Below are 10,933 nucleotides of genomic sequence, written 5' to 3' on the forward strand. Positions count from 1 at the left end.
ACACATGTTGGTGGAAGGGACTGACGCGCACGCGGGCCGGTAACCGAGTTGAGGTTGCGGGTCTTGGGTCGTTCTTATGGTATATGGGTCGTGTGTTTTGAGCGTGTTCCAAGCGCGCTGATACTTATATTGGCCTAGTGGGCCGCGAGGAAAAGTTGGGTCGTGGCGCTCGTTTCTTGGGTCAAGTGAAAAGCTGGATTTGAACATGGGCTAGGCTTCGCTTGTACTGTGGGTTGCGTGAGATTAAGGGTAGCAGGTGGTTCGTTGGGCTGGACTGAGATTGTGGATTGGTGCAGGTGGGTATTGCGGGCAGTGAGGCTACTTGAATACACGAGAGAAGAACACCGTTTGGCTTACCACGATGTGCTTCGAGTCATTGTTGTGTTCCACTTTGGCGTCTCGTCCTTCGCACTATGTTAACACAATTTTTAGATCTTGCTGGTTACTTCCTTCGTTGAAACACCGTTCATCTTCCCCTCTCTGTGTATAACACATCTCTTGGAGAGGGCTGAGATGCTGGAAATTTTGAGAAGGACCCATACTCGTCAGCAAGGGAACAAACAAAGATTCTGCCGTTTTAGTTGGAATCAGGACACGATCTTGAAGGGAAACGTTCATGGAGGGGAGCGTGATTGACGAGTTTGTTGAGCCAATTTTGGAAAAGGAGGACCCAGAAACCATAACCAAAGAGCTCAGGACCATGGGTAAGAAGGTAACTTTGAGGATCGAATTTCTACTCTATGATAAACCAAAACTTATGATTCTTCTTTGGTTAGATTCGTGGGGACATTTGGAACAAACTTCCAAACTTTGTGAAGGAATTAATTACTGAATCTAAGCTTGTTCGGCCACACACGGTCGTTCGTGTGTGCATGCTCAATTGTGTGCGACACAATCAGACTCAACTCATTGTCATCTTGGTTCCTAACAACACGGTCCATTCATCGTGATGTTGTCCATGTCTCAGGATACATTGACTATCTTGGCTTGTTCGGACACATTTGTTGGAAACTGACTCATGTGTCGATCATCTCATCAGGGTATCCCGAACATCCATCCATCTAGTTCACTTGAGTATCGGACTCTCCTGTGACCATGCTAAACCGTTTACAGTATATGTTTCAGATAGTGGGTGTATAATCCAACTTCCGACACTGGGTTGGGTCGTAATACCAGTACACCTGTGTCGTTTGGTACTGTCCTTGAAAGACATTTTTCAACGGACGATGCCTAAGATGCTCGTTCCGTGATGTTCGCCCACACTGACACACGCACGTGTCATAGGGTAGCTCGCTTAGGCCACAGAGCCTAGGGGTGGTGGAGAGCCAGCCAACGCCACGCCTCCCCCCTATAGTACATTTTAAGACATTTTCAATCCTTCTAGAGTAGAGGTCATTTTGGTTAGCAAACATTCGATCTCGTGCATAATCTATCGAGTATCCGTTTGACACCAAATTTTGTTTGCTTTCATCTTTCATATTGACGACTTAATTTCTGAGCCACACGCTGAAACTCATATCCAAACCTCGACTCCTAATGTTATGGCCTGGGCTCTATCTTCGAGCTTTCTTCGATATTCGTGTCGCCTCGTTCTCTCAAACTTTGTGTATGCCTTGACTTAGCTTCAAGGCACACTTTTGGTATGTTGGATGATGCACCGTCCTCCTCGGTCGCATCATGGCACTTTTCAGTCTTCGCCCCCATGTGGCCGGATGGGTTCTACTTGAGGGTTGACCCTTGTCTGTCTTATGTGTGGGGGTCACAACCTACTTTCTATTAGTGAGATTGCGACAGTCTCCCCCATTTAACCTAGCCATCGTCCTCGATGACTTTCTCGTTGGCACAATCGTATCGTCAATTGTGACATTCTTCCCCACTTAATCTCGGCATCTTCTCGATGTCCCGAATATTGAACTAGCTATGCGCTTAGACCTGCTTACTTGTTCGTGCTTTCGGAATGAATACAATTTGGACCAATCCAAGTGGACCGTCTTCTACCTCTATCTATGCTTGATTTCCAATCGTGACCCTTTTTCCAGTCGATAGTTCCGATTTCTTCTGCAAGTTCAAAGATCTCTATCAGATGAATCTAACCAGCCAAGAATCATCAAATTTAGTAAAAAAACAAATAGAAAACAAAAATGGTTTTACTCCGATTTATTTGAGGATGTTGCTGGTAGAGCTTGTAGAACGTTGCAATTATTTAGATTTTAATTAGAACAAAGTCATGTGTTCAGAAAAAAAATCACTTCAGAATCCAGAATTTTTTTTTTGTTTTTTTGGAAAAGGAAATAAGAATCATTAAAATTATCCAAAATACTGTGAACATAATTAAAAAAAAAAAAAAAAAAAAACAAGGAGAAAAGAATTATGTTTTAAAAAGGTTCGTACGAAAATAATATTATAACATTATTTGGATAATATGATTCAAGCAGCGAAATAATATTGACATATTTATTTAAGTTAAATTAAATTAGGAATTAAGTTCCTTAAAGAATAAGGTGAATATATTTCATAGGGTGAAGCCCCGCACCGGTCCAAAAGAATTTAAGGAGCAAAGCAAATCGGTTGGGAATTAGATAGAAACTTCAAGTAAGTGAAAAAAAAAAAAAAAAAAACTAAATTGAATATACAATCAAATTATGTACTTTGATAGATTGAAACGTTAGTAAATCGTCTAACTAATCAAATCAAATTACAACTTCCTAAAAATAAATATGATTACAAACTAAATCTTTTAACATCTTCGCTGAATGCTAGCAGCATTAGTTTATACTTGACTTGATTGTGAACAAACCACCAACATATCACTCATACAAAAAAAAATAAAAAAAAGTTTTTTAAAAATTTGGTCATAATTCTGCAATTCCCACTATCGTTTCTTTCGATGGCTTCTATTTCTACATCCATAGCTTTCCTCCATTTAGAGCTTTTGGCGCTTCAGTATAATAAATACTGTGTAATAAATAGGATCACCTCATTCTAACAGGCTAGATATTTAATATTTTCGTCTTAAGAAAAACCTTCACCACTCTTATAATCATCCATCAATCTTGGTGGGCTCCTAATTCTTATTTTTAGGCTCCTAATTCTTATTTCAACATTAGCAAATGAGTGTTCTTGTGCTGACTCACATGAATCATCATTTTATACTTCATCCTAAGAGGTTTCAACTTCATTGCATCTCCAGAGGTTTCAACTTCATTGTAGGTGTCATTGCTCAATTCTAGATCTACTCTAACTTGATGAGTTTTATGTCAATCCGAGCCATTTTCTTTCTCAAACTTCACATCTCTACTAACAATTAGTTTATGTGAGACTTGATCATAAAGTCTGTATGTCTTTGACTCCATACTAACTCCAAGTAATATGCACTACAAACTTTTATCCTCAAACTTTGTTCTTTTGTTGTCTGGGACATGAACATACACAACACATACAAAAATTTTAAAATGTGAAATTGATGGTTTATATCCGCTCCAAGCTTCTTCTGGAGTTATATGCTTCATGGCTAGAGTGTGGCTTCTATTAAGAATATGAACTGTCTAGTTTGCTGCTTACGCCTAGAAAGCTTTTGATACATTTTTCTATGTCAGCATGCATCTAACCATATTGTCCTGTTTTTCCTTTCTTCCATGCCATTTTGTTGTAGAGTATAAGCTGATGTCAGTTGACTTTGAATGTCATTTTCATTACAAAAGCTAGTGAATTCTTTGGATGTGAATTCACCCCCTCGATCAGTTCTCAAGCCACAAAGTATATACTAGTTTCTTTTCCAATCATACTCGTGAATCTAAAATGGAGAACGCTTATGATTTTTCAGCCAAGAAGAAAGTTCAAGTTTTGGGACAGAAATCATCGATGAAACTGATAAAATACCTCTTTTTGTTGTTGGAGATGAGCGTGATTGGTTGGTTTGCATATATCAGCATGTACAAGTTGTTGAAGAATTTGAGATGCTCTCCATGTGCTTTCTTTAGGAAGCGAATCTCTTTGTTGTTTTCCTATCAAACAACCTTCACATACTTTTGAGACCATGTCCTTCTCTTGAAGTGCCTTCAATCCTCCGTAACCTAGATGCCCATATCGACAATACCATGTTCTTGTGGGATCTTCTGTATGAGGATTGAAGCAAGATTGTTCCTTTGGTAAAGATTGACCTTTGGTAGAGATTGAACAAGTAGAGCACTGAAGTCTCTACAATCAACCCTTTGTCAGGATGATAAATCCTACATATTTTTTTTTTATTTTTTATTTTTTATTTTTTTATTTTATTTTTTTTATTTTTTATTTTTGCAGGTGTCCGATCCTCAGCAAGTTGTCAAGTCTGGTATATAAAATACCTCGGTGATTACTTGCACAACCTCATTTATTTTAAACTTTACATTTCCTTTACCCATCAGAGTCATGCCTGAGTTGTCACCAAACTTCACAATTAGTCGAAACTTTTCATCAATATGATAGAAAAGTTCTTTTCTTTCCACACATGTGGTTGTTGCATCCAGAGTCAAGAAATCAAATGTCGTTCTTTTCAACTGTCTTCTCATCTACATAAGCCATTAATAATTTGCTCTGTCCTTACATGGATTGTTTCAAGGACGAGGTAGAGTAAGAGGTCGACAAAGTTCTCATCTTCATTAAGTTGTTTTAAGAAGGTTTTTCAAACACGTACTTCCATGGCATTGTTTTATCAAGAAATTTCAAATGATTTGTTTCACATAAAATTATTACATTATGCATACAATAGTAATTTTAGGTTAGGTAAGAAATTAAGATCGTTGTTCCTTCTCCATTTTTTTTAGTCAAACTCTTTCCTACATATTTATAGAATCAAAATTCATGGATGGTATAAAATTGGTACAAGCTTTAGTGGCAACTTTTTGGAGCCGGTGAGACTCAAAACCCGAATTCTCTTCCATATCCAAGTCTTCCTTCATTCCATTGAGCAGCTTTCAATCAAAATGGTACAAAAGATTCCCTAAAATCAACTCCACAATTTTCACCCATATTTAACCTTGGGCACATCCTCCGACCCGATCCAAATGACAATAATTCAAAATGTTGTCCTTTGTAATCAATCGATCTTTCTATAAATCTCTCTAGAAGGAACTCTTCTGGGGTATTTCCAATATGTGGGGTCTCGCCCAATTGCCCAAATGTTTACTTGAACTATTGTTTTTGGGTGAAAATCATAGTGTTAAGGATAGTTGACCGTTCACTATAAGGCAAATATCTAGATATTTGCCTTACATTACGGGTTACCATATTTGCCCTCTTATTAAAGGCAAATATATTGCATTCATTTATTAAAGGCAAATATATGTTAAGGATAGTTGACCGTTCACTATAAGGCAAATATCTAGATATTTGCCTTACATTACGGGTTACCATATTTACCCTTTAAAATTTAAATCTGATTTTTTTTTATATTTTTGTTCAATTTCAAAAATTTGTGGAAAATCAATATTCTTCTCGTATCAAGGTATTTCAAAGCGATGGTGGTACCGAATTTACTAGTACTTGTTTCAAAACTCATTTACGTAATTCTGGCATCCACCATCAACTCTCTTGTCCATATACACCTGCTCAAAATGGTCGTGCTGAGAGAAAACATCGTCATGTGACTGAGACTGGCTTGGCCCTTCTCTTTCACTCTCATCTTTCTTCTCGTTTTTGGGTTGACGCCTTCAGCACTGCAGCTTATATTATCAACCGGTTGCCTACTCCACTTCTTGGAGGTAAGTCACCCTTTGAACTTCTTTATGGCTACACTCCACATTATGACAATTTTCATCCCTTTGGTTGTCGTGTTTATCCTTATTTGCGTGATTATATTGCCTAACAAGCTTTCTCCCCGCAACATTCCTTGTATTTTTTTGGGTTATAGTCCTGCTCATAAAGGGTTTCGCTGTCTTGATCCAGCCACCACTAAGCTATATATCACCTGTCATGCTCAATTTGATGAAACCCATTTTCCTGCTATCCCTAGCTTCCAGACCCAACCTCTTTCCTCTATTCCTATTTCAAATGTCTTAGAACCACATTTTCATCATATTGATTCATCCCCCCTACCACTTCATCACCGCAAACTCCTCGATCCAGTTCATCCCCGTGTGATATTTGTTCTGACCTTGTAGATGAGTCTGTGCAGGTTGATACTTCTCTTGCAGGTTCCACTTTGCCACCCTCGACTTCTAATTCGACCTCTATTGAACCTCCTGTTGATTTCTCTTCTTTGGGCACTCATCCTATGATCACACGAGCCAAAGCTGGTATATTCAAGACTCGTCATCCAGCAAATCTTGGTATTTTGGGCTCATCTGGACTTCTTTCTGCTCTTCTTGCATCCACTGAGCCAAAAGGATTCAAATCTGCGGCTAAGAATCCTGCTTGGGTGGCTGCCATGGATGAAGAAATTCGAGCATTACAACAAAATGATACTTGGACTTTGGTTCCTTGCCCTGCCAACACCAACATCGTGGGCTCTAAATGGGTGTTTCGTATTAAATATTTGCCTGATGGATCTGTCGAGCGTTTCAAGGCTCGTCTTGTTGCCAAAGGTTATACTCAGGTTTCTGGTCTTGACTACACTGACACTTTCAGTCCGGTTGTCAAAGCTACCACTGTCCGTGTTGTGCTTTCTATTGCAGTCACAAATAAATGGTCTCTTCGATAACTTGATGTCAAGAATGCTTTTCTCAATGGAACTCTTATTGAACGTGTTCATATGGAACAACCTCCTGGGTATATTGATCCTCGATTTCCCACTCATGTTTGTCTATTAAAGAAAGCCCTCTATGGTTTAAAGCAAACTCCTCGTGCTTGGTTTCAGCGTTTTAGCTCATTTCTTCTCACACTTGGGTTTTCTTGCAGTCGCGCTGACACGTCCCTTTTTGTCTTTCATCAGCAATCTAACATTATCTATTTGCTTCTTTATGTTGATGACATTATTGTTACCGGCAACAACTCATCTCTTATTGACAGCTTTACTCGCAAGCTTCATTCTGAGTTTGCTACCAAAGATTTGGGTTCTCTCAGTTACTTTCTTGGTCTTGAAGCTTCACCCACTCCTGATGGTCTCTTTATTAGTCAGTTAAAATATGCTCGAGATATTCTTACTCGTGCTCAGTTGCTCGATAGCAAACCAGTTCACACTCCCATGGTTGTTTCTCAACACCTGACTGTTGATGGTTCTCCTTTCTCTAATCCTACTCTCTACAGATCTCTTGTTGGCGCCCTTCAGTACTTGACTATTACGCGTCCAGATATTGCCTATGCGGTCAATTCTTGCATGCCCCTACTGCAGATCACTTTCTTGCTGTCAAACGTATTCTTCGCTATGTCAAAGGAACACTCCACTTTGGTCTTACCTTTCGTCCATCCACTGTTCCTAGTACGCTAGTCGCTTATTCGGATGCTGACTGGGCTGGTTGTCCCGATACTCGTCGTTCTACATCCGGCTATTCTATTTATCTTGGTAACAAGCTGGTTTCTTGGAGTGCCAAAAAGCAACCTACTGTCTCACGCTCCAGCTGTGAATCTGAGTATCGTGCTCTTGCCACAACCGTTGCTAAACTTCTTTGGGTTACGCATCTTTTGCATGACCTCAAGGTCCCTATTTCAAAGCAGCCCTTACTCTTATGTGACAACAAAAGTGCTATTTTTTTGAGCTCTAATCCCATTTCTCACAAGCGGGCCAAACATGTTGAACTAGATTATCATTTCCTTCGAGAACTTGTTATCGCTGGCAAACTTCACACACAATATGTACCCTCTCATCTCCAAGTTGCTGACATCTTCACAAAGAGTATTTCTCGACCTCTCTTTGAATTTTTCAGATCCAAGCTTTACGTTCGTTCAAATCCGACGCTCAGCTTGCGGGGGGGTGTTAAGGATAGTTGACCGTTCACTATAAGGCAAATATCTTACATTACGGGTTACCATATTTGCCCTCTTATTAAAGGCAAATATATTGCATTCATTTATTATTCTTTTCTTTTATTACTATTTCCATAATATTTGTAATTTATCATATTTCTGTATCCTGAAAATGATTATAAATAAGAGAACTCTCACCCCCATTTAGTTGGTGGATTAATCAAACATTCACACATAGCCTTCTATTTTGAAATGAGAAATGGTTTCTCATGGAAGAAGAAGAGGTGCTGATGGATGTAGTCTTAGCGTCTCTTTCACAATCATTTTCAAATATGGAAGCTCTTCTATGTCTCTCTCTATTACTTTTCTTATGTTTCCCACATGATTTCTTCTTAAGCTTTCTTCATCGATTTTGGGTTGTTAGCGAGTTCTGCCATTGCCCAAACTATAGTAACTGAACTAGTGGATAATCCTACAAAAATTATGTTCGGTTGATGCACATCATACAAAAGAAACATGTTAGAAGGCTATTTGTTAATAGTTTTAAAACTAAACTTTAGGTATAGAAGTTGCTTACAAAAAGAATGGCTTTGATGCTTTCATGTGTAATGACACCGCGTAAGATTCAACTTGCTTTTTACTGATAGTCAAAAGCACATCAATGATATCATCTTGCTTTGGCTTAGGCCTCCTAGGATGAATATGTTCATCAATCACCTCTTGAACCGACCAGTCATCACATTAAAAACCCACTCGAGTTTAGCTTCTTGGCCACTAAACCAATCAAACCTTCCCCACAAAATGTATAGGAAAAAACTCCGAAGCACTATAGCTTCCCAATAGAGCCTTAGCTTCACTCACAATTTCATTAAATCCATCGATTTTTCACTAAGATCAACAACTGCTCCAATTTTGAAATTGATTCAATAAGCAAATCAACTTCTTGCCCTCTAACAGATTCATAAGATATCACCCTCTTCATACTGAAAAGCTCAAGAGTACAAATTTTACGCATCTCTACAAGTAATCACTATAAGGTGAAAACACAATGTCATGAAAATTATAAGTGAATTTTTTGAAAGCTTGAGCTTGTGGTCTGTTGCAACTTTGAAGATAATGAATTTTCAAAAGGGCTCGAGCAGTCTTGACAGAAAATATGACAGTTGTTTCCATATAAAATATGACAGTTGTTTCCATACAATCGAGACTGAGATTGATAACGGAACCGTAAAGCTGAGAGAGGTGCCTTGGGGATTTGTGTGGAGAGTTGCCTTGGGGATTTGTGTGGGAGCTTGCCAAGTTGATGCAAGTTTCCAATGATTGAAAGCTTCGGTGGGCTTGGGGGAAAATTACCATGTCTTCTATTTGCAGCTGCTTTTCATTTTAGGACGATGAAAAGTGAAGAGAGGAAGAGGATGAGGGGAAGCCATGTTGGGAAAAGAAGGAACGACATTGAAATTTAGAAAGAGTTCAAGAACGAGAGGAAAAATATTATGAATAAAAAATGGTCATTCTTCTTTAGGGTTATATATTATTTGAACAAAAACTATGAAATGTTCTTCTTTAAAAACCATAGATTAAAAAAATGGTAAAAAAAAATATGATGGTCTATAGAAATGGAAGTCATTTCTTGAAATGATTCAAAAAAGTGATAGAAGCTATCATCTCCCCCAAGAAAAATAAAAATTGAAACCCTACTTACATCAAAATTTAGTTTTTTTTTTTTTTTAATTTCTAGATTTTAAAGTTTTTATTCACGTAGGCGGTTTAGCTTTTTGGTACATAATATATACATTTACATGTGAAATCAAATTTAGAAGCTATAATTTTCATAGGTCTAACTAATTGGGTCTAGTCCTATTTGACCCCACCAAGCATGATTGCTGAGTGGGACCAATAAAGGACAAAAATCAAATTAAAGGATTTTTGTCGTTGGAAAATGGTCCATCTCGGTCTATTCTTTCATTCTCTATCACCCCTTCTTTCTTTTTCAGGCATTGTATAGTATGTTTGAATCACTCCTGATTTTTCGATACCTCGAAATTTAGAGTGTGTCAAATCCAATCTCTCGTAAGAATGGAAGTGATAAGAAAGAGAAACACACATGAATTTAGTAGGTACAATTCTTTTTTCAAAAGCTTAGATTATTTAATTTATTCAATTTTACCAATTAAAAGTTTGGATATCAATCACAAAGTTTTAAGTAAATGGAGAAAAAAGTTTTAAAAAATGGGTAAACTCATTTCAACCAAATTTAGTATTTACATAATAATAGAAAAAGATTAAAATATATTTCGGAATTTATATTTACCTAATGTTGGGACCTTAGGCCTCATTTTGTATTACATGCATTAGAGAATCTCTCCTTTTACGAGGGTATAGATGCGTACGTTATGAGACAGGAAAACGATCATTATGTTTATCATAATATTGCGATTGTCACTATTCTTACCTGGTGTCCGACAATAACACCAAAGAATGCTATCTCGACCAAAAAAGGGGTCCAAGAGGTGTGCGAACCAACTGGTGGGACCATACTCGCATGTGAGGGTCGCGTGTAGAATAGTAAATATACATCCAAATACCTATTTAGGACAGTCTCCTAAGAGTAGAGATGAAAAGGATAGCTGTCACTCATGATTATATGTGTTTGCACCTAACCCTAATAGTAGGGCCATTTACTGATCATTTCTTAAAATAATAAGTCACATGCTACTTCTATTTCAGTTGGAGACAAGGGGATGACAACGACATCGTAAGTAAGACCATGACATAAATATAGGACAATTGTATTTAATTTTTGTAGACTTTAGGTTAGAATAGGATGTTTTTACTTTTAATGTTTATTTATTTTGTTTAGTATTCCGTTATGTTGTTTTAAATATGTTATTCGAACGCGTAAGTTCATAGCCTTGTTTATGACGAAGTTTCAAATGATTATTTTTGCATAAAATGATAACGTTATGGAGACGATAACGACTCTAGGTTAAGTAGGAAACTAGAGTCGTTACATTGTTTTTTTTGTTTTTTATGTTTTTTTTTTTTTTTTTTTTTT

This window comes from Cucurbita moschata, unplaced genomic scaffold (assembly GCF_002738365.1).
Source record: "Cucurbita moschata cultivar Rifu unplaced genomic scaffold, Cmos_1.0 Cmo_Scf00011, whole genome shotgun sequence".
Lineage (NCBI taxonomy): Eukaryota > Viridiplantae > Streptophyta > Magnoliopsida > Cucurbitales > Cucurbitaceae > Cucurbita > Cucurbita moschata.